Here is a 26,493-nt window from a genome sequence, read left to right as displayed (position 1 = left end):
CGCATGCTCCGTTTCACCACCTGGGGTTTCACTGGTTCAGATCCCGGGTGTGGACATAGCACTGCTCATCAGGCCATGCTGAGGTGGCAGCACACATACCACAACCAGAGACACTCACAATTAGAATATACAACTAGTACTGGGGGGGCTTTGGCAAGAAGAAGAAGGGAAAAAGAAGAAGATTGGCAACAGTTGTTAGCTCAGGTGCCCATCTTTGGGAAAAAAAAAGGAATATCTATTAAAGTCTAATTGTTTAGGTTTTCTGGAATATAACAAGTGCCTAAACACCTTTTGCCTAAAAGGGCTTTCAGGTTGATTGCAGAATAAAGGCCTATATGCAAAAAGCAAAAGAAGTAAAACAGTCTAACATAGTTTATCAAACTGGGTATATGCATAATGTCTAGATAAGTTCTCAACCTTATTTTTCTAATAATTGTAATTGTTTAGAGACCTTTCATAGACTACTACTAAGAAAATAGAAAAATCAGCTGATTTAAAATATTGTTCTTGGGAGCCAGCCCGGTGGCATAGTGGTTAAGTTCACGCATTCCGCTTCAGCAGCCTGGAGTTTGCTGGTTCGGATCCTGGGCACAGACTTACACACCACTCTCAACCCATGCTGTGGTGGCATCCCACATAGAAGAACTAGGAGGACTTACAACTAGGATATACAACTGTGTGCTGGGGCTTTGGGAGGAAAAAAAGAGGAAGATAGGCAACAGATGTTAGTTCAGGACCAATCTTCCTCACCAAAAAGCATACCTTTAAAAAAGTATATATGTTGTTCTCCTCCCTAACATCTGGGATAGAGGCCAAACTATCATTATCTTAAGTTAAATAAAAGAAGAAGATAATGGGGAGCTAAATAATTCTTCAGTTATCTAATCAGACTTCATATTAGATAGTCAGGTGGAACTGTTCTCTTCAATAGTTAGGGAAGGAGAACTTGGAGGGGAAAAGGTGTACAAAAATTAGCCTTTATAATTGTGGTGTAATGAAAAAATATATATTTGATTTTCATCCTAGATTTGGTTCCTGGCACAGAGTTCCTAAAACCCTTAGAATTTCCTGAGTTGTAGGAGGATCTTTTGTTATTCATAAGAAGCCCTTTTCAATCATACCTGAGTTTATGCTGATATAGTGACTCTAATTGGAGCTCCTAGATAGCTTCTGAATGGGAGCTGGTCACCAGAAGAACCAATCATGAGATTTAGAGGGTGGGAACTTCCAAACCATGCCTCCAACTTCTAGGGAGGGGAGAGGAGCTGGAGATTGAATTCAATCACCAATGGCCAGTGATTTCATTAACCATGCCTCTGTAATGAAACCTCATATAAAAACTGTAAACAACAGGGTTTGAGAAGTTTCTGGGTTGGTGGTTACATACAGTGCTGGTAGGGTGGTACCTCCCCACTCTGCCCATACCTTGCAGTATGAATCTCTTCCATTTGGCTGTAGCTGAGTTGTATCCTTTATAATAAACTAAAAAAGTAAGTAGAGCACTTCCAGAATTCTGAGAGTCGGCCAGTAAGAAGTGTGCGTAGACTGGGACCTCATTTGTGACTGACTTCCAACACGGGGCTAGTCTTGCAGGAGGGAGCCCTTAACCTGTGAGGTTTTTACTAACTTTGATAAAGGAAGAATAGAAAATCCGTCAGAGATTTGGAAGGGGGAGTTAAAGAAATTTAGATTACAAGTGTTGACAAAAGATCCTAGAAAGGAATGAGATAAAGAACCAGAGCAGTGTTTAAGGGAAAAGGCAAAAACAAAAACATGGTGAGAGAATATGCCATTTGGGCGTGCTGTGCAATCTTTCTTACAACTAGAAAGAGAAATGCAAAGTTGTTCCTCACCTACATTGGAAAACAATGAGGAACTTCAAAATCAGCTAGAGGAAGAGTATAAAACAGCAACAAAAAGATATTTACTGGTTAGAATCAATCATTTCTGGGGATGACAGGGTATTTAGGAAAATGTCATACGAGGCTAAAGACCAGTAGGATGAGGACTACTTTGAATTAAATTTACAATCCCAAAAAGTGTGAAAATATTTGCAGGATATTTTTGAAACATAAATCAAGTGTAGAATTTTATGAAGTTTGCAAACACGTACACTGTAAACTTCCCTACCAAGCCACCTGCTTTACTGGTAGAATTTTAGATTCAAGCAATGATTTTGAAACTTTTCTTTTTTTAAAATTTACTAGCTGCATTCGTTTGCCTGGGCATGAACATCTCAAATATTTTCATTTGCTATGCTATAGAAGGGAAAAAATACAATAGTCTCCCTTATCAGATATCCCCTTCAGAGGGTACATATTCCAAGACTCCCAGTGGGTGCCTGAAACCGCAGGTTGTATCGTATCCTACATATACTATTTTTTTCCTACACAGTGCAGCATGGCTATGCTGGACAGAGGGATGATTCCCATCCCTGAAGGGAAGGAGCAGGATGGTACAAAATTTCATCATGCCATTCAGAACTGCATACCATTTAAAACTTATGAATCATTTATTTCTGGAATTTTCCCTTAGTATTTTCAGATTGTACTTGACTATGGGTAACTGAAACCATGGAGAGTGAAACTGCAGATCAGGGGGGAACTACAGTATTTCCGTCTTTCTACAGTTCATTGCTTCCCAAGTTTAAAATGCCTGATTATGTAGTAAGGTAGGGAACAGTTGGGAAAAATTGCTTAAATCATGAATTTACTTTAGGAAGTACTTTATAGCTTCTCACATGTCCTTTTTCCCAAAGACCTAGGGTCAGTTTGTCTCACCCTGCTAGAAAGCTAAAAGATGCTGGAATCCAAGTAAATTCATGGTCAAACTACCAATAAAAAAACAATGTGCAGCCAGCAGACTGGCTGCCAAAATGTCAAAGATCAACTGTCTATTTCATCTACATGTAGGAGAATTCAATTACCTCTTATATTTTTTCTCTCAGTATCTGATAGACTTTAGGATACCATGAATTTACATTTTTAAAGAATTCGTATACTGCAAGGAGAAATATTGTCAGGAAATAATGATCTAGAGTTTACTTTTCTAAATGCTAGCATTTTGCCTCTTGCAAGAAAAACTATTATGATTAGCAATTATTTTTTATGATAGATTTAATTCTCAATAATAAATATGTAACATGTGTCAAGGTTTTTGGATATTTTATTTCTCTCCTCATGACTGCAAAGTGCATTTTATTATTTCTCTTTTACGTATGAGAAAGCAGAGATTCATTCTTATGTTTGCATTTATTAAAAAAGAATCTGTGAATTGACTTTTGTATTAATCAGACTTCTCCAGATAGACAGAACCAATAGGATATAGATGAAGAGATATAGGTCCTAGTTCAAGTCCTAAGTCCTGAAAGCCAGGAGAACTGATGGTTTACGGCTCAGTCCAAGAGCCGGAGAAAACCTGTTCTCTCAGGCAGAGAGAATGAATTCTCCCTTCCTGCTTTACTCAGTCTACCAATTCAAATGCTAATCTCATACAGAAACAAGCTTGCAAACATCCAGAAATGATGCTTAACCAAATATCTGGGTACCCTGTGACATAAAATTAATTAATACATAAAATTAACCATCACAACTTTTAGGTATAATATCCTGATAGGCTCTTTTGAAACTATAAAGTGGTATAACACACGATCCCTCCTTATCAGAATTTATTATCTTGATGGTGAGGTGAGAAAAATAGGAAGAGAGAAAAAGAAAGACAAAGAGAGAGGCAGGAAAATATGTATTATTTGATATTGTATGTAATAATTGTACAGTGAGGGCTAGGGGTTAAATACGTGCAGGAAGAATCAAGAAAAAGTTCAGTGAAGAAATGAGATTTAACTTGGTTCTTGAAGAAAAAGTTTAGTTGAAGAGTATTTCTCTTTTTTTTCAAGATTGGCGCCTGAGCTAACATCTGTTGCCAATCTTCTTTTTTCGTTTTCCTCTTCTTCTTCTCCCCAAAGCCCCCTAGTACATAGTTGTATATTCCAGTTGTAGATCCTTCTAATTCTTCCGTGTGGGACGCTGCCTCAGCACGGCTTGATGAGCAGTGCTAGGTCTGTGCCCAGGATGTGAACCAGCAAAACCCTGGGCCGTTGTAGTGGAGCTTGGGAACTTAACCACTCAGCTACATGGCTGGCCCCCAAGAATATTTCTTAATGCAGGAAAGACGTACAAAGAGGAATGAAGAGAATAAATGATAAATATATTTGAGGTATGATTTGAAAATTATATTTCTAGAAAAGATGGCTCTTGCAGGAAAGAGTTAAATATGGGCATATATGGTCCAGAATTAAAAGGATTTTAAATGCCAGCATCAAAGTGGTTGTTTTTATCCAATAGCTAATTGACAGATATGATGGATTTAAAATAGTTTGGTAATAACATTTGTTTTGGAGAACTGTTTTTGTGCTGGTGTGCTGAAGGAAATAGTTCTACACATCATAAAATATAACATATTTGCAGTTACCTTTGTGGTTTACAATTTAATATAGATATGTTGAAGGATTTAGAAATTCCTTGGCACCTTGTCAAAACATTGAAACCATTCTGAAATGTTCAGCAGGATAAAAGAGACATACGGCCCAGAGAATCCTTCAAAACTTATTCTTCAACTTGCCATTCATGTACTAGACAGACAGCATCAACTTATTGTTGAATCAAAACAAGGATGGTATCAGTTGATCATTTGATCCAGTGTTATTTCACAGATAAAGGAAACGAAGCCCCAAGAGGCTAGGCATAATAGTCAGGGCTTCTAACTATTAAGCCATAACTTTCCCCACTATGTCATGCATTTTAAAGCAAAGCAATACACTCTGTCCCTTCACTCCAGTTTTTAAATCTCTTCTTCATAACTTCATTAAGAATCAGAAGTAACAGATTTCATTTATGGTGAGAAAAACTCAACTTCTTTTCTCTACAATTTCTGCTTCCTTGGAAGCAAAGCCAATAGTATCATGAGAAATAATTGTGCCTATTGGTGATTTGGTGGTGCTGGTAGAGGAATAGGGAGGTGGGAGGTGGATGAGAGGTAAAAAGTTTTGATATAAGACTTGTATCAAGAAAGTTTAATACAGATTATCTATTTATTCTTTGATGATTGAATTAAGTGCAAAACATTCTAATCTACTTAAAATAAATTGGATTTTGTAATGATTCTATAAAATGAAATGTAATTTATTAATTTATATATTTCTTGATGTAATAGTGGTTGGTTTTCTTAAGATATTACTAAGAATTAATTAGTGATCATTGTGACTGTGGAGAAATACGAGTTACAATAATCTAGACTTGAAAAATCTCTAACCACCTCATAACTTTAATTAAGTTGAATTTTTAAAGTGTCAATATGAAATTAAAATAATATTAATACTGCTAATGAACATTCATTTAGAGCCTTTTTTGTCTTGTGAAATTTATCTCCATTATCTTCAATTTTCATCTAAGTCTTGCAAGTTAACCAGAAGTGATTCCATTTTGTGCTGGCAAAATATGGGTTTAGAGAAGAGTAGTAATTTGTCTACTTCTACCCAGGAGGTGGAAGAGCTGAGATTTGAATGCAAGGTTCTTTGACGCTCCTGATATCACACTTCTCCCTTCCTAAAATTATTCTATATTCCTCGAATTTTTAAAGGTCAATAAATAATACCTCTTCTTTTCATCTTGATTTTAGACATTTTTAGCAATGTCACAGCAGGTAGGATAATGGAGATCAAGATATCAGCTTTGGAAACTCTGGTTGTATTTATATGGTGAAATAGGCTTCCTTGAACTTCGCCCCTGAAGTAGAGAGATTCTCAAACTCATTCAGAGACAGAAGTGGCCAACAACAGGCCCCATCACAAGGAGAGCACCTCCCCACTAAGTTATTAAGAGTGTAGGGCTGTACAAACTGCCTCTGTGCAAGCAGATTAACCTCACCAGTGAGGTAAGGACTGGGTGTTGGCCTCAATTTCTCTCCCAAATTTACCAACTAGACAACTCATCTTTCCTCTTCTGGGCCAGAATTAGGGAAGGATGGGAGAGAAGCCAGGAGGCAAAATAGAGACATGAATACACTTGCTTAAGTGATCCTATAATGTATTAACAGCATAGAGGGTTTCCTATATTTAAAGAATGGTCAAACAAGGAATTTGACTTGCTTTATGGCTTAGCCTGTTTTAAGACAAAATCCTAATACCTAATATAATATAATATAATAACAACACAATTAAATATCAGAATTATTTTATTTTTGTGATCAATGAAAATATTACACTTTGGAATATGTTCAGATAAATTGAGTTTTTTAAAATTTTGGAATATAGTCTTCTAATTCTTACTTAAAATAGAAGTCAAATATTTCATTATTTGAAACTCTTCCAAAGTTTCATAGAAACATTTTCAATGACTTGAAGTCAATGCTAATTTTTGATGCACGTATGTCACCCGGGATAGATGACCTAATTTAGATGAATTGTGATCCAAGTATTCATCTAAAATTCAACGTTGACCTACATCAAATGTGAGAGCCTCAAAGTTTGGTTAACTTTGTTCATTACTTTTCCTCTTTGTATGCCTTTTTATTTCCCATTTCTGGCTTGCATTAGAAGCAGAACTGCTAGCAGTGTTAGAAAAGCTGTTTCTATGATGATTCTATGCACCTACAAACCTAAAATGTGCAAATCTCTGCAAGAATTTGGGTCCAGATTTCAGTCTCAAGAGGTTTCAAATCTGGGGAGGATTTTCACAAATGTCTTCCCTTTTCTGTGTTCTGTGGTTGTTTCATCATTCATATTGACGTAATTTAGTTAGTATGATGAATATGTTTTTATATTTTTCCTTGCTAGAATATTTAGAAACCAATTTTTATTTCAATATATATTAACCCTATCTTCAAACATTCATTTAAAAATTAGCAATATGCTTTTACAAAATTAATTGCAAATCTCATATAGGAAAAATTATTTTTTTATGATAAGTTTTTCACATGTCTTGCTTCTAATTATTTTTGTATCTTGGCTGGAATGTGACCTCCTCAAGAAGCCTTAGGTGGTTATGTATATAAAGGAGCTCCAGGCACTATCACACCGTTTTAGTTGTTTCATTGAAGGATGTAACTGTCAGTTACCATCTTGTTTTTGATTTGTTTATTAGATGATTGCATTTCTCTCTGGATTAGAGGATAAATTGCATGAGGCCGGGAAACTTTTCTCTTTTGATCATTTCTGTATTCCTTGAATAAGACTTAGAAGAATGCATGGCTCATACACACACACACACACACACACACACATATGTCATATGTGCATACAGTTGATTCACATTAATCTCAGTAGTTATGTTCTGTAAAGTAGCCATAAACACTGAATTAGTAAATTCTGCACCACTGCTCCAAGGGGACACACAGGAGTAAGTTCCTGCAAGCCACGCCTCTGGTCACATAATTTTGTCCAACCAAATTGCCATTTGTATATGTAGCTTTGTTTGCCAACATCCTTGTCAAACAAACCGGTCTCATCAAGTTGAAAACCTACTCTTTCCCATAATCCTTTTCCTGTATAACACTCAGCAGACACTCTTAAAATTTTTCCACAGCCTCCTGATCTGCAAAACCTGCCTCACCTGCAAGCTTTACATTTTTCACACTGCATTGCCTTTGAGACATTTGAGCCAGGCAGCACTAGCCAAGAGGGTGTAACATCCTCCTGCCCCTGGTTAGCATGACCATAAATTACTCAGACTTTCAGCCTCACAACAATCCTGTCCACTAAGCTTTTTTAAAAAATCATTTGTCATCTCATGAACCCGTAAACTTAGCCACTTTTCCTCCTTTCCCGTAGCTTCATCAATGCACTATAGGTGTTACTTTAGCACTTTCCAAGTGGCTTCATGTACAGATTGGCAAATTTCCTTTTCCATTTTCTCAATGATGTACCATATTGTTGATTCACTAACGTTGAACTCATGGTAACAGCACTATAACTCATGCCTGAACAAAGTTTATCTGATACATATGTTTTCTCTGTAAGGCACATCATAGCCTTCTTGCACTTGATAATACTAGATAGCACTTCAGCACTATGCTTGGGGGCCAGCTTAAACAGTAAAATCATCAACAAAAAGCACAAAAATGCAACACATGTGGCATTAAATAGATGGTGAATAGCATACTGGTTTAGAGCATGAGAGCTGGAGTAAGAAGGCAGAGAACGCATTGTTTTGTTCAAATTCAGCTCTGCACACGTCCACAAATAAAAGGGAGAACACCTCAAGTATTGATTTGGGGTTTGCAAATATACATCCATATGTATATATGGATGTATATATGGATGTATATTTGCCAGTTATTCTGTAAGATCTTTAAGAGCAGGATATAGGCTTTATTGAACTTTGTAACCCATTGTCATGCACAGTGCTATTGCAGAGTAGGAACTCAATTTCCTATAACTGAAGTGGCATGGCATAGAAGCTATCACGTCCTGTGAAGATCCCAGTGTGTATATTTTGACTTTATATGGTAGATCTACTTTGATGCATTGCTAAAATGTGACTAAAGGGACAAAGATAAGATCAAGACCATAGGCTAAAGGAGACTGGCAATAACTGTGCAGGTTATCAGGATCTCAAGAAATTCATATGAGAGTTTAAATCCAAAGTGGATTTCAAACTCTATTTTTTATCGTCTGAAGAATAAGGCAAGATTTAGGAGAAAGATTCATTAATTCCAAGAGTGCCTAGGTGTTTACCCTGATCACCTCCCATTTGTTTTGCCCCATAGCACGAGGACTAGATTTCCGTTCTCCCACCACCTGCTGACCTCCTGTGGAATATCTCTTATTCCACATTGGCGACGTGTAATTGCTTATACACTCTCACCTTTTAATAGAATAGATTCTGAGACGGACAGGGACTCAGTATACTTGACATGGAGAAGAGCTGAAGAATGTTAGGACTGACACCTTTAATTAAATAGCCGTTTGTGCTATTTAACATATATCTACAATAAATATCATAATTTATATGATAAAAGATATCGCAAACAGTTTTTCAAAATAGCTAACATGAAAATAAAAGTCATTGGAATATGCATATGAGTGTCTAAGTATTTCTAAGTTGGACCTATTTCATTAAACAATATTAAATGGACTGACATAATATTTACCAATGACTTTATACTAAAAAGCATGATTAAAAGGCCTATAGACATAAATGAGCTGGTTGTGGAAAGGTGATTATAGTTGGTATTATTAAAATGTAAAGTTTGAGGCAAAGTGTTAGAAGATGTGGCTGCATAGAAAGATAGAGACCATATTCTAGATATCTTGTATGTCACGATAAAGAGCTTTGAGAGAATTTTGTATATAATAAAAAATCCTTTGGGAATGGCTCCCAGTTCAAAGTTAAAAGAAATATGCTTGCGTGTTCTCATGTTTAATCTAATGTGGTTTTCTGGCTGTCTCTCACGTTATCAGTCTTACACTTAAGGGAAGAACTCAGTCCCAGACTTGCCTGTTCCAGCTTTCTTCACTTTGTCAACCAGTGTGTATTCTATCGTGTATATTCCCCCACATCACCAGGCCAACGCTGTGTAGGTTATGACTCAAAATGTACCTCATACAGAGTATTAAGTGTTCAAATTCCATTGCATTTCACCACCCTGAATAACATCACATACAAAAAACTACTTATTGATTCCATATTAATTGAACACTTACCACATATGAGACACTATTGTAGGCACATTTTACACATGAGTGAATGAAATAAACAGAAATTATTGTTCTTGCAAAGCTTATATCCTAATAGGCATGCTAATATCTAAAATAAAACAAAAACAATCATTTTTTGTCCCAGCACTGTGTGTGGAACAACCCCTAAACTTATTCTAATTTTTGCAGCAGTAGTCCAATAGTTTTGATATGATGAGGTCCTGAAGAAACACCTTTGAAAGCAGATGACGTGGTGAGAGAGAGGAGAGATGCTTCACTGGCATCCAGTTTATCTCTGATGGGGTCAGATTTCAATTACCTACAGACAGTCTTCCTGAATTACTTTATTGAGTCCAACATACACAAAACATATTAGCATTTACTCTCTAAGAGTCAGGAAATCACATTTAGAACCTTCTATTACTGAGCCTCAGGAACCCTACTGTGAAAATTTTGTTCTCCTGGGAGCAATCATCAAGACTAAGTAAGGAGTGCAATAAAATACTGTAGATAATACTTATGAAAGATAAAAGGAAGAGGAAGCAGGTGTAGGTAGGAAAATTCCTCAAAGCACAATGTGGGTCTGACATCTGTGAAAGGAGAATGGGAAAAAAGAGGACTTAGTAGAAAAAGCCTCAGACTTCAGTGCTGCTCTGAGAAAATTCTGGCCAGGTTACCTGGGAGTTCTGGGATGACTGCAATAGAGAAGTCCCACAGCGGGGAGAAATACCTACATTAGCACCATCATCTTAGGCTGTCATTGTCTTGTAGCTGTTTGGGAAGAGCACAATCTCAATTTAATCACTGAAGTAGATTCCAAATGTTCTGTTGGTGAAGGCTGTTAGCTAAACACATTTCTTGCAGTGGGATGAAAAGGTCTTTCTTGAAGGAAGATCCCAATAACGCACCTCTGTGTTGCCACGCTCATCACATTTATTCTATATCCATCAGTTTTCTTGTTCCTCCTTGTTGAAGCAAGTCTCTGGAACTCGGTCTGATTGCCTTCTCTCTGGGTAGTTTGATACCACCAATCCATCTATAGCATTCTTTGTATTTCTTCTTTCAAACCACCCAAGACTTTTATTGTCCTCTGACAAATAAAAATGGCAAGTAATAGGATATATTGGAGAATATGAGGAAGCCATTTGATGTAAACCTAATTCAGCCTGACCTTGTCTTTCCAAAAGGGCCTGACCATGGCCGTTGAGCATGCATTGTATATCTGCTTTAGATATTCCCTATGGCAAGAACAAAGGCCCTTGAGATAAAGGTGCAACTTCCGTACCCTCCCAACGTTGGCATTTCCTTAAGGATTAAGCATCTTTCGTTAGACTAGGAACTGATTGCTGCACTCACCTTTGACCACCCAGCTCGAGACAATAGACTTGCCTCCTGCTATGCCTGCCAAGATAGCAGACCCACTACCTGCTGTGTCCATCAAGCGCTGTGCCAACAGGGCAATCTTGTGACTATTGTGGGAGGGACATTTCAATCATAAGTGAAACATCCTGTATGGGGGTATATAACCAACTCTGTATACCTCACTTCTTTGGTGCCCTTTCTTCCTTCAGGAAGAAAGGCCCCGGGCCATGGTCCTCAGATTTTAGCTGAGAATAAACTCTCCCAAATTTTCATTTATAGATTGGTTATGGATTATTTTCGTCCACACCTCAAGTCTTGCTTTTTTAACTACTTTGTAAACAAGCACACACAACTTTTTTTTATTTTAAGCATTTTTCTGCTCATCAGTACAGACATGTACTAACAACAGTAACAAAGAGAAGTAACAGAAGTTTTAGGAGCTTTTAATAATCTGAGAAAGGGGATCTATGGTCTACAGTTCTTAATTCTCTTTTATTTTTTTTATTTTTTTTCTGCTTTATCTCCCCAAAACTCCCCTGTACACAGTTGTATATCTTACTTGCAAGTCCTTCTAGTTGTGGGATGTGGGACGCCACCTCAACATGGCCTGATGAGCGGTGCCATGTCCACACCCAGGATCCGAACCCTGGGTCGCCGCAGCAGAGCACACGAACTTAACCACTCGGCCACGGAGCCGGCCCCCTTAATTCTCTTTTAAACTAGAATTTTTTTTTCCATTCCATTCCCAGCAACCTCCACCCCCAGGTAGAACCACTGTATGTCTTCATCACTTGTAGTCTCACCTTTGGGTAACCTTGGGGTAAACCTTGGGCTAAGTTCCTCTACAAGGTCCCCGTTCTTAGATATAGGCCTAAGATTTCATTCATTGTAGAGCAATGAGTGTAATTTTCTTTTGGGTGGGTGATGTCGAGTATCTCCTGACAAGCTGGTAACTCCATTTTGCACAGCAATTAATCATTTGGATTGTTATCCAAAGGAGTTATTCTTCCCCTCATCTCTTCAATTTCTGGAATTCTACAGTTTAATTGATCTTTTCTTTAATATTGATGCACTTTTTTCAAATTCCTTATGAACCATTCCCTCTATCTGCCATCTACAAGTCTTTGCCAAGTCTTGTTTTTCAGTCTGGACTCTATTCTCATACACCTCTAGAGAAGCCTCCTGGATGATTCTCCAGTTCCTATTCTTTTCATTTTGCCATGGGGTTGTCCTTTATTTTTATATATCCATCATGGTCTGTTAACGAACAGCCTTTATTTTTTTCTTAAGTGACTTTGGTTATGGCTATCTGGGATATCTTTGATGATCATGAATAAAAATACTGCATTTCAGCTCTGTGCCAGTCTTCAAAGTGAATTTTCCCTGAGTGTGCTTTTAACTTCAGAACTCAATATTTGTTAAGGACACACAGAAATGGCTGTTTACTTGGATATAATGTTTGTTTGGAATAGTATTAGATATGACTGAACACAAATTTATCCAGTCTTTAATAAAATATATTGTGTTTTTACTGAAATTTCTTGTTTCTCACACACATTCTCTCATCCTTTTAATATACAAGTAACGTTCTGAAGTTTGCTACACTTTCCAAAATAGTTTGCTTATTAAGTAGATCAGATTAAAATTGGTACCTTGCAGGTAAAATACCAGCTTAACTGAAATATTCACACAACATGGGCAAGTGGGAATGTTAATGGCTGCTTCTCCATGTTGAAACTCAGAGATCTTAAGTACCAGGGAGGTAATCAACTTATTAGATTATCAATAGATAAATCATGAAATATTCATTGAATCTAACTAATGTGATTAACAATGACATGCTGACAGATGTAGCTATGCCAATATGTCTTATATACTGCCAAAGAAGGAACGGGGGCATTTTCAATACAGTATTATTGTAGCGATGTATACTTTTCAGTATGAGATTCTCCTAGGCCAAAACTAATTAGAAAAATCAAAACCGATCAAACTGAAATGTAATATTACTGCAAAAAATACGGTAGCATTCTGGAAATTAAATACGGAGTGGTCATTTTATTATGACCAAACCATGCACTTATCTTCTTAGTATTATAGCAGTATTTTGTTAGCGAAATTAACGAAAAGCAAATGAAGTGGATCTTAAGAAGAAATAAAACAAAATTACGGGTCAGCCTGGTGGCGCAGCGGTTAAGTTCGCACGTTCCCCGATTCGGCGGCCGGGGGTTCACCGGTTCGGTTCCCGGGTGCAGACATGGCACTGCTTGGCAAACCATGCTGTGGCAGGCGTCCCACATCTAAATCATAGGAAGATGGGTGCAGATGTTAGCTCAGGGCCAGTCTTCCTCAGCAAAGAGAGGAGGATTGGCAGCAGATGTTAGCTCAGGGCTAATCTTCCTGAAAAAAGAAAAAAAGAAAATTAAATATGAATATCATGAGGTTCAAAATGTGGTAGATTAGTAGAAAGAGCACAGCCTTTGTTATCAGGAAGGCTTCACCTTAAATCCTGAAAAAAAGTTACTTCACCTGTTGAAATTAAAATTTTCAGTTATAGAATATTTGTAACTGTACCAATGTTATAGAATTGTTGTGAAGATAAAATATTTACCATAGTAACTGGCAAATGCTAAGTTCCCAATAACTGACATCACAAATAATAAAAATAATAAAATTTAATCACATAATATGTATTCTGTATTGTACCATCATAAATATCATAGGAAATCTATTATCTTATACTCACAATATTACACATCTTTAAAATAAAATATTATTTGTTATTATCATTTAGTGTTTCTCTTAGTCTTGTTTGGCATATAAAATATACTTGCATAAAAGCCTTACGTATCCTACTTCAGTCCAAAAAACATTTGGTACAGTAGTAGCATAATATAAAACTCAGATGAAAAGTAAGCCTAAAGGAAGAGATTTCCTGGTAACCTTTAATTTTCTTTATATCTCTGAAAGCTCTTTTGCCTCTTGCCTTTCTCCATTTAGACAATGATATCTTAATATACTTGCTAGCCTCCAGCAGGCTGATGGACATGCAGAAGCCATGACTGTTGAGAACACTTGAAAAAAAATGAAATGAATGGTGTATATGGTATTAGTCAAGAGTCCACTCTATAAAGGAATGGCAGCTTACATTCTGCATGCTATTGCTTGGCAGGCTGTTTTCCCAGCATAGCTCTTTAGAGCTCTCTGCCATGAGTCACATATCTGTTATGTGACGCTCATGATGAGCAATGTGCCTATGAGTCAGCAATACAGAGTGTTATTTAAAATGTTATAAAACACTCAGCTGTCTTAGCAGACATAATGATGTAGCAAAGGCAGCGTACTAAGAAAAAGTCAAGAAGGCTCCTTGGCCTTGTAGCTTCATTATCTTGTTACCAGAGCGTGCTTGACTCAAAGGTCAAAATACTGGTAGAGAAGAGCAGAACTCAGGAGCAGAGTGAGGAAACCAGATTGCACGGTCGCTCTCAGCAATAAGGGAAGTCACAGCACATCCTTAGAAGCCCAGCAAGATAAAAAGTTACACCAAAACTTCGCAGACACTTAAAGGTGACTCATCATTTTCTTATGCCATTTATTATTATATAAAGGTGGGACATGTCAATGATTGCACCCTTAAAATTATATTTCACCTTAAATCTTTGCATTCAATAACTTTTATGAGAGCAAGGCTACTCAAAGCCATGAGAAAATTAAGATTTAAAAAAACATCAAGTACCATACAGAAATAGTGACTGGATTTTACAATTTATGTTAGTCTTTTTTTCTTTTTAAATAGAACTTAATTACCTTTGGATTCATTTTCTATCAAACATATTTAAAAATGTAGATGGCGAATAATAGTCACCCAGTACTACCAGAACAGTGGCTAGAAACAGAAAACAAGAACTCCATAATATCAAATTAAAATATCTCTTTACTTATGAAACTTCAAACAAATAAACAAGAAAGCAGAGTTAATTAATTTTTCTTTTCTTTAGGAAGATTAGCCTTGAGCTAACATCTGTGGCCATCTTCTTCTACTTTATATGTGGGATGCCTGCCACAGGATGGCTTGATAAGCTGTGTGTACGTCCACGCCTGGGATTGGAACCAGCGAACCCTGGGCGACAGAAGCAGAGCACACGAACTTAACTACTATGCCACTGGGCTGGCCCCTGTTATTTAATTTTTTTAAATGATAGGTTGGTCATCATGATCTGTTTATCTTGACCAACTTTGTATTAATTTTGAATATTACTTGAGTGAGGAATTTGATGTAATTGGAAGATCAAGGGCTCTGGGGTGAAACAGCACAACAGCACTGGGTGGAAAACACAGCTTTCACACTGAAAGCTTTTTGTTGTTGTTGTTATTTGTTTTTTACTAGGAGTGAGGCATCTACTTTTCTCAGCCAACATTTGTTATTGTGTAAAATGGTAAAACTAATTCCTATTTTGCAGGGCAGTTGCATATTTTAGAAATGTGTGTCTAATGCTTCACATATAAGAAATAAATGGAAACCACTATAACTTGTTTAAGAGGGAAACTCAATTGCGGGATTGGGTACAAGGGTATATACATATGTCAAAACTCACCAAATTGTGCTTTTGAAATGTGTGAAGTTTATTGTACATTGAGAAATTTTACTCCAATAAAGCTACCAAAAAAATCTACGGGGAAGTGATCATTGCATATTTCTCACTTATTTTTGAACAGCAAACCAGAACAGACAGTTATTTCTCTTTCTCCTTATGTCATATAGACATAAAAATGACAATAAAAATACTATGTCATATATTGCTTTTTATTTACAAATACTTTTGAAAAAATTACTATTCACAGGAATCCTATGAGATAAGAAGGCAGATTTTTAAAACGTAAAATCTAAAGATCGGGTAATTTAAACAATTTGTATAGTCAGGAATCTTGTTATAATACATGAACCCCCATCAAATGTCCAGAAGCTGAATCTTGTCAAAATGCATAATTTACCTCCATAGATTTTTCTTCTAAGTATGACATTACTAAATGTTCAGCCATAAAACTTTTAGAAGATTTATTACTTTGCATGGAAAACACAGAGGAAACACATGGAAATTGTATAACAAAAAGAGAATAGCAATGAATGATATGGCACTAAATTATATTTATAGAGCATCAAAGACCAAAAATTTACATGTTCCTCCCTCCTTCTCTCCCACCCTTTCTTCCACCCTCCCTCCCTCTCTCCCTTCCTTCCTTTCTTCCTGTTGGTCTTTCTTTCTTAAAAAATAAAATGACTCACACTGTTAAATTCCTTCGTGTCTCCTCATTCTCTTTTCCAACAAGATGCTTTGAGTATTCCTCAAATAGCATTCTTCAAACTAAATTACAGATTCAGGTTCTCCAGTTTTTAAGTTATTAGACTGATTTGGAAAGAATTGACATTTTTATCAAATTGAATCTATTTAAGAACTTAATGAAGCTCTCTCTTTATTCATTTTTTGAAAATTAATATTTTTTAAAGTCTTCAATGAAAAAACTTATATAGCTTTTGTATAACTCTCTCTCTACATATATGTGTGTGTATATATGTGAGTTTTGTCAATTCATCCTGAATGCAGCAACCATTCTGAACTACCCATATATTTTATATATCCCAGCTATATTTCTTTAAATTCACTTGGATGTTTTATACGGAAATCATTTAACCTGAAAAATTATAATTGTGGGCCATCTTGCCAATGATTGTCATGAATATTGATATTTCAACTCATCATTTTAGCTAGCTACATTACAAACTATTGTGTGGTTGCCCAATACAGTATTAAATATCCCCTATTGTCGCAGATCTAGGTGGTTTTATAATTTTTTAATCAATAATAAGCTACAGAACTAAACACAATAACTATAACGATTATTTTCTTAGGATAAATTCTTGAGAGTGGTATTATTTAGTGGAAGTGCTTAAAAAATATTTTCATAAATGTAGACATATTTCCATCCCAAACTGAATATATTTACATTCACAAGAGATATGTATGACACAGTCAATTTTCCTACAGACATGCTATTTCAGGGCATTATAGCTTTAAATTCCATTTGTCAATCATAGTTTCTCATTGTAAAGAAAAAAAAATCAAAGTTCCCCAAAGACTTGTATTTCTTACCTAGACTTTGAAATAATTAACTCTGATCCACAACAAAGTAGCGAAATATTCCTTCATAGCAATGCATTAAAAATAGGTCATTCAATTGCAAAATTTAAAGGAAATTTTTTTCTTCTTTGTCCCACATGTTAAAAAGCAAGTCTGCTGTTCGGGGCAGGTAGAAACTAAGCTTACGTTCATTCAAGAAAATGAATTGATCACATATCATGTGCCAATAACAAGCACTGTTAGAATCAAAATTGGGATTGTGCAGGCCCATGGAAACCTGTCCAAAAAGGATGCCAAATATTATAACCTCCCCTCCATACCCCAAATCATGCTGCTTACACCTTCCTTTGTGAAGAAGAGAACTGAGCCGTTTAAGTGTTTGACATTAACTTGGAGCAGCGCACATCTTACTGATCTACGCGAATGTTCCACGAGTGTCTTCTGTTAGTTAGGACATTGCTTGAATGTACTTTCTATACCCACATATCAAATTAAAGTCATAAGTTCCTATCAAATAATTCCGCCAACATTTCCTTTATAACTTTTTGTGTTCAATCTTTTATTATCTAGTAGATACATGTTATTCCTAGGGAATAACGCCTGTTCTTATATTGCAGACCTAGATGTATTATTGTAACCTAATGTGTTTCTAGAGTTTGAAAGCAACAGTTAACTACTTTGCATTGTACTTTACAACAAACACATATTGATTTGAACTAGAGGGCAAACTATCCTTGTTGTTTGGTGCCTGCCAAGATACCTGATAAATGCACCTGCGTTTATCAATACTCACTCTAATATGATTTTTCTTTCTCCATAAAACTTCCAAAATTTCTCTGTATTCAGATGAATAATAAATGGAACACATTTTTATGCAAACCTGGTTCATAGTAGAATATTCTTGGATTCCATTTATTTTATTACTTTATTACTTCACAGAGTCAGCATCGTTCCTTAACTAAGTGTAACTAAATATTCTATAATTCTAAACTAAATGCAAATGTAAATAGTGCAAAGTTATAAAACATACCCATTGTTGAATTATCTGTCATTAAACTGAGTTAAAGCTCCGTGTCATTTTATAGGGGTGTTTTCAGTAATTAAATTCTTTCCCTGACGAGTTGTCGATAATCAGTAGTATTATATTGTAAACTTAATTAAAATGGTTCAGTTCAAAATACTCTTTAGTGCTTACTATGTTTTCACCACTGTGTTCACCACTGGGAATATAAAAGTTAATGTAAGTCAGACCCTTCGGTTCAGTAAGGTATAGATTAGTTCAAGAAGACATATATACAAGAAAATAACATTTTGTGAAAGCTGATAATAAAGGCAAGTGAATAATGCTCGAAATAAAGAGGCAGTTGAAAGTATTTAATTTGTTTTTTGCTGTTTTGCAGTTGAATTTGTGTTCAAAATTAATGCAGTTTCTAATTGGAAAAGGAGTCAGAAGAATGGCAAATTATTTTCTAGTGTATAAATCACAACTGGCGTATTACTATGAATCATGAATTCATATTTATGAAAACGATAAAGAAAACACTAATTTATATAATGCTGTTGATAAATGAAAATTATCATGGATATTGTAAGTATATTAAACCAAAGTTTTAAACTTAAACTTTGTGCATTAAAGCTGCTTTTTTAGGTGTAGGGGGATTTAGTGTGGAAAAACAAAAAGGCAACTCTCCACCTGTTAATTCAGATATTAGAAAGAATTTGAAAACTAAAGTTTTGTCATAAAACTATGTATTTTCTTCTCATGTTTCCCATTTCCTGTAACACCAATCTGATTTGAAAACATTTATCTTTGATTTCAACTACTGAAGATGCTTCGTTAATAGATCAGTGAGACAGAGTATTTCTTGACTTTGTTTTTCGCTACTCAAATATGTAGGAGATCCTCATAAAGAGGGCAAAAAGAGAGAAGTTTGCATGCTCTTGGTGATATAAAGATTTTCCTCTTGAGATGATATCATTATTTTCCTAAATGAAAAGATTACTTTGCTGATTTGAAAAGAGTGTTCACACAAACCATCTGATGGAGATTTGAATGTAACGTTTCAGTTTCATACCGTGAAATGAGATCAATTTGCAATGAGCTCAGATATAGTATTTTCAGAACTTTTCTTTGCTAGGAATGATATAAACTAAACTTGTAGGAATGCTCAAAAGAAAATGCTACCAAGACATTATTTAATGCATATAAAGCACTTTTTTAAGTGCCAAGAGCAAAATAAGTGCTTTAGAAATGTCATGAATATTACTATTATTATATCAATAAAATAAAAACACATGACATGAATAAAACCCCTTTACTCAAGATTTTGCAATCTTATTCAAGAGAAATGATAAACAGAAATAACCACAGTGATTTCTGACTTTGTAGATAGTCAATTACACAGAGTGATGTGTGATCACTGTGTACCAGTATCACTATTCCCCTTAGTAAAATATTACAATGCTTCTGCAAAAATTTATAAATAGCTACTTCTCTGAGCCCCGGCTGCCACAACTTTGACCCTCTATGGAGCACCCCATGATTTACCAATTGAAGGAATAATTGCTTACACAGAAGATGTCTTTAACTCCACTACCAAATCTAGAGTCCTATCTGATTTTTGGATGCTCATTTTATACCAGGAATTGATAAATATTTTGGGCTTTACAATACACCACAATGATGAAGTGGAAAAAGTTTCTAGAATTAGAACACACGCTTTTAGATATGTATTCTATTTTCAAAGTGGACAGAATTAGAGTCTTGATTTCCTCATCTGTCACAATAACCATAATTTAATGTTATTCTAATTGTGAAGATAAAATGAAATTATTTGTATAAAATTATCTACAAAACAGACCCTAAGTAAAAATTGACTTTTTTTTAAAGATTGGTGCCTGAGCTAACATCTGTTGCCAATCTTCTTTTTTTTTCTCCTTCTCCCCAAAGCACGCCCAGTATATAGTTGTATATTTTAGTGGTAGGTCCTTCTGGTTGTGCTATGTGGGATGCAACCTCAATAAGGTCTGATGAGTGGTGCCATGTCCGTGCCCAGAATGTGAACTGAAACCTGGGCCACCAAAGCAGAGTGCAGGAACTTAACTACTCAACCATGGGGGCTGGCCCCCAAAAGTTGATTTCATCTGCAAGTTCTTTAACATTTTTCTCATATCCTTTTCACATATCTCAATTTAGATGAAAAACTTTCCAGACTCCCAGATGGGTCATGTAAAGCAGTTCTCAATAATCTATTTACTTATTTACCAAACATTCAGTTTCTTGTGCCCAAGCACTGATCTAGCAATAAGGATGCATTGTGTAACAAAATAAAACAGTGACAACAAAAGGGTTCCATCATCATGAACCTTAGAGTTTCATGGAGAAACAGACCAAAAAAGTAAATAAATTAATAAGAAAACATTGTCAGTGAAAAGAGCTATGATGATAATAAAACTGGTGCTTCCACATCATAATACATTGTTTAATTCTGCTTATAATATACTGCTTATCATAATAGTAAGTCACAACTCTTTTCTGCACTTAAATTTTGATTGCTTCAAGCTAATGCAATATGGTATTTGAATATAAAGTATTTAATAAATTGCTGTTTTATTATATGGACAAAGGAGAAAGTCAGTGAAGTTTGGTTTGGTCAAGAGGTGAGTCCAGGTGGAGACATATAATTCAGAGATGTTTAGGAAACTGACCCTCCTAACTACCAAAAGAGAAGGGGTCTAAAAGATCAATGGCATAAGGAAATTTCGCCCAAATCCTACCCAAACAAGGAGGGTCTCTTCTATACGATGCAGACTAAAATCATTTCGAGGGTGGATTTGTTTCTTGGGCTCACTACAGAAGAAGTTTTTAAAGTTTGCTTTATGTGACAGTGGACTCCAAAGGGTAGAGTGCAAGTCTGTTGACTCTAACCTTTTGACCTATTTCTACACCAGTAAATGTCACTGCATTATCCTGTGCTATATTCAGTGGCCTTTAATCCAGTTACCTGCCCTGACTGCTTCCAATCATATTTTATTTATTTATTGAGGAAGACTAGCCCTGAGCTGATGCTTCCACATCATAATACATTGCTAATACATAATACATTATAATACATCTGCTGCCAATCCTCCTGTTTTGCAGAGAAAGACTGGCCCTGAGCCAACATTGGTGCCCATCTTCCTCTATTTTATACGTAGGATGCCTACCACAGCATGGCATGACAAGCGGTGCCATGTCCATACCCGGGATCCGAACCGGCATGTCCCGGACCTCCGAACCTCCGAAGCAGAACATGCGAACTTAACCGCTGCGCCACCAAGCCAGACACCCAATCATATTTTAACATATCCCGAGCGGTCTTTGCCTTGATCATGGTCCATTATGATAGCCCCGTTGGTAGCCTTCTTTCTCTATCAAAATGTCAACAGCCCAGAGTAAAGATGGGGCTGCCCTGAAACGAAGTGCCCAATTCAAAGAAAGCTTTTGCTGCTTTTAGATTTGCAAATGGTGCTGGCTCACAGAGGAAAAAGGACACCTAATTCCCACAGGTCCTTTACAATGTTCTGTATAAACTTCACGTCACTTTTTAGTCACTGAATTAGAAAGTACCCATGGAAATTGTGGGGATCCATGGGAAACAGATGTGCAGACTTATTGTTTTTGTTCTGTAGATAGAGAATGCCGTTGTGATTTATGTTTTGTAAATTCAGTGAGATTATGTTTTTTAAAATGCAATAAGATTATCATAGAACTTCAGAAAAAATCCCCATTTTATATATGTATCTTCATATATACCCAGATATATTTAAACATGTGTGTAATATTAATACTAATGTAGATTTTTGTCTGTATAGATATTTGAGTGCGTACCTCTCTCTCTCTACATATATATATACGCATATAAACATATGTGTATACATATATCTTTTCATATATATGCACATACATTTTATTTCCGTACATATATCATATTGGCAGATATGGACAATAGATACATTTGCTTCTCTTTTTATATTTTTTATTTTGTATAATGTTCATGAACCTTAAAACATTCTATAAATGATGGAAAGTACTTACAAACTATGAAAAGTACTCACTCTGTCTTATGTAGAAGCAAACAAGTATATAAAAATTAAAATACATCTAATATCCCAAGATATTTCTCAGTTGTATTGACAAAAAGCATATTGTTTTTGCCCTAAGGACTTTGAAGACCTAAGTATAAATTTGATTTTTATCGACTGTCAGTGGAATATTAAAGAAAGTCATAAACAGATTTACCAAACAGACTTACAGATATTGATTATTTCTGGAGCAATAACAATATCTAAAAACTATCAGGGGGATGGATTTCAAAAGAAATGCTCTTTAAATCAATAAAAGCTCAAGTTGTCAAATCCTTCTTCCTCAAAATAAAGTTAACGGCTTCTAGTTTTAAAAAATCAACATTTATTTTGATGAAAGAAACATGGTTCTAGAGAATCCACATGTTTACAAAATTCTTAAACCAGTCAAGAGTGCAATTAAGATACACTCAACTTAGGGGCCGGCCCCACGGCCGAGTGGTCAAGCTCACATGCTCCACTTCAGGGGCCCAGGGTTTCGCTGGTTCGGATCCTGTGCACAGACATGGCACCGCTTGTCAGGCCACATTGATGCAGCGTCCCACATGCCACAACTAGAAGGACCCACAACTGAAAAAATTTACAGCTATATACTGAGGGGATTTGGAGGGGAAAAAAATCAGGAAAAAACAAAGATTGGCAACAGTTAGCTCAGGTGCCAATCTTAAAAAAAAAAAAAAAAGATACACTCAACTTGAAGACTAGCAGAATACCTGGGAAGAATAAAACATTTTCTACAAAAGCACTTATATTGGATAATATTCCTTCCAATTAAAATATTCTGGCAATCTTTGGGTAAAAGTTGCTAAATCACTTAGAAGTAGTTTTTTATTTTTTTAATCAGAGTATAAAATCTGCTTAACATTTACATTTCATAAGCCATTTAAATTCGTATCAATAACAAAATTATTCAGTATTCATTATGAAAAAATAAATTGTAATATACTACTCTTAATTTTCTTAAAGTTGACATTTAATTTTAAATCATAATTATTAGAATATCGTCAACAATATGCATTTTCTATGGATAAGTCTTCATAAAATAAAAAGTAAAAATTTTAAAATGGATTGCTGGGGTTGGCCCCATGGAATAGTGGTTAAATTTGGGGCACCCTCCTTTGGCAGCCCAGGTTCATGGGTTCAGATCCCAGGTGTGGACCCATAGCACTTGTCAGTCATGATGTGGCAGCAACCCACATATAAAGTGGAGGAAGATTGGCACAGATCTTAGCTCAGAGCTAATCTTCCTCAAGGAAAAAAAAAAAAAAAACGGTTACTGTCAGAGGAGGTCTGTGAATTTCCCTACACTGTGTCCAAATGAAAGTATGGGAATTTAGGGAGTTGGGTAAGGTCCAGAGCTTTCTTTCCTGCAACTTATTTTTGCCTCTGTGACTCCAAAATAGGTTAATAAATATTGATCTAAGCTTGTGTCAAAAGTTATCATTACTAAAATGTGTTCCATGGAATACTAGTCCGTGGATGTGTTCCCACTCTGGCCTCCTGCAAAAAAAGAATCTTGTCAAATAAATTCGAGATGTATCGATACTATACATTCATCCTAAAGATTTACTTTGCGGCCATTCCCAAATTTGTTTTTCATTCTTTCTTTCCTTGAGCTTTTCTGGAAAACAGTGTTTCCAAAATACAAACTTTGCTACACTCTTCTGTAGGGAAGCTGAAGAAGTGACTCTGGAACGATACTTTAGGGTCAGATCTAGAATATTTGAATGACAAGATAAAGAGTTTCAATTTAATTATGTAGGCAATAGGGTACCATTGAAAGGGAGGGGACTGATGCTTTACGAAGCATCCAGGGTCGGTTTGCCAAGAGAACTGCTGAGGAAGAGACTCGCTCTAGGGAGAGCCCAGGAGGTTACTGTAGCAATTGAAGTCTTTTCTTTATTAATTCGATTATATCCAGGCTTTAATGTAGATATTTGAAATGGTATCTCCTGATTGGTAAGGTTTTAAGTGTATCAGTCCATTATAAATTATTGCATTCTACTCTTCCAAACCTCTGTTGCTCCCTCATTCTCCTGCATTTCACTCACATTGACACACACACACGTGCGCACACACAGACACATACACTGCTCTGCCCACGTCAGTTGCTATTCATCCCATGCTATGAATGAAATGCCTATGCCTCAATTTCATTGCTAGCCCCCAGTTTCTCAATTTTGAGATCATTTCCTCTTCTTATTGACTTTTAGAGTGGACAGGAGAATTTATTAGGATCAATTTTATCTACTGCTTTCAGAATTCTGTAACTTCAGTAAGATCATGGAAGGTTAATGCTCCTTTATTAAAATGAATAAGCCCAGTTTCCTCAAACTTTTCTCTTAGATAACATCATTGATTCTGATACACTGTGTGCTCTGCTCCCTCAAGGGTAATTATGACTTTAAGTGGCTGTGTGCCAACCAGTATTTTACAACATGTTCCAGCCATGTCCAGAATCACATAAAGATTGCTCCGGTTTAAACAGAGTTGTTCTAATAGAGTAGCTGCGATCGTTTTATCCATGCATTAAGCGTTAGGTTCACGGGTACTAGAATGACTATAAATAATTTTCTTCTGTCAAGGTCATTAGCTTAATGCCCATTTAGCTGAAATTAGCAGATTTATTTCTCTGGTATGTCTGGATCATAATTGTCTTTCCCTGAATCGTGTACCAATTTTACTTCTTATCTGACACAAAATTTTCACATGCTTTGTTGCTGTACTCTCATTATTCACGATAAATTGCAAATATGCCATTTTTAAAGTGTTGCAGTTTTTGTAAGTTTATGATAGGATATTTTAATTGTAAATAATAGTTTAAAGGTAAAACATGAAGTAGGATTAACAATTGTGATTAATCCTATGAAAATATTTCGAAGTTAAAATACATCAGAGAATTTATTGCTCCAGTCTTAGGTAAATGTCCTTAGACATTATCTGAAGTCAATTATTTTACAAATAAAGGCAGAAAGAACAGGTAATAATCCAGCACAGGGTAGGGAAGCATTACTGTGTGTCCACAATCTGTGCCCAATGGCTCTCAGAATTTTACCATAATTCCTCCCCCTCCTCCTCCTCCCCCACATACACTATGCTTTCAGGAACCTTGAAATAATGCAAGATCAATGGTTAAAAAATGCAAAGGTGAAAAGACACATTTTAAAAAGATGTTGTAAAGTTTTATTTTAACTGTTTCACATTTTTATTGAGGTCCGTCCACATTTTGCTAGATCCTCAATTTAAACGTACCTGGGAAATTTCTTGACATGGCTAGACTGATTTAGTTACAGAAATCATGCTAGATTATGAAACTCTCCAATTTGGGGGTATAAAGTAACCATAAGTCACAACTTTTTTCAAATTTAACAATGTTCCTTTTGCAAATATACGTAGTTTGCTGTTTTATTTAAACTGAGTTTTTCTTACTTTATATACCTTACTGACTGAGTCCAAAGGGAGTAAGATAAGGAGCAAAAATATGGTTATATGTTTATTTTAGGGCCAAGGCATCCTTGCATTTTATTTTAATTCACTGAGTTAACTTATTTAAGAGAGAGTTGAATAAATAGATAAACAAATATTTTGCTGCATTTTAACATCTTAGGTTTTACACGTCTGAAAGAATTTCAAAGAAGATAGAAGAATGAGGAGAACCCAGAACACTGGGTTAAGTTGAGAATTGAAACTGAAAATATGTGAATTACGGCTAGACATCATGAGAGTGACATAGTTGACAACAAAAGGCAGATGCCAGCTTGCTTGTTGTAACTGTGTATTTCTTTACTGGAGCCAAAGTCTCTCATTCCCCAATTTAACGTAAATCTTAAATTGAGAGATGCAGTATTTTAATAAAAACGTGAACACAATGTGAATTGTTAATGTCAATTACTTACTGCAAAGAGTATTTTGAAAGCGTACTTTAAATAGGACAACTGAGGAAAAAGGCCCATAAAAAAAGCATTATTCAGTAAATGGTTCACAGAGATGAGGTGTGGGAAGGGTGTGAAACTAACTTCGTGATGTCGTAGTTTTTCCCAGTGCCAGCTTTGAAACATGAACCTCATATTATATTTAGTATCTTTCTGTTTCTGTACAACACGAGGTGTTTTTATTTTCTCTTTTAAGGATTTGTGTTACAATACCAATATACCTGTCTCCCTGTCTCCTTCCTTTGTA

This window comes from Equus caballus, chromosome 3 (assembly GCF_041296265.1).
Source record: "Equus caballus isolate H_3958 breed thoroughbred chromosome 3, TB-T2T, whole genome shotgun sequence".
In the NCBI taxonomy this organism is placed as follows: domain Eukaryota; kingdom Metazoa; phylum Chordata; class Mammalia; order Perissodactyla; family Equidae; genus Equus; species Equus caballus.
This window is presented reverse-complemented; position numbering follows the sequence as displayed.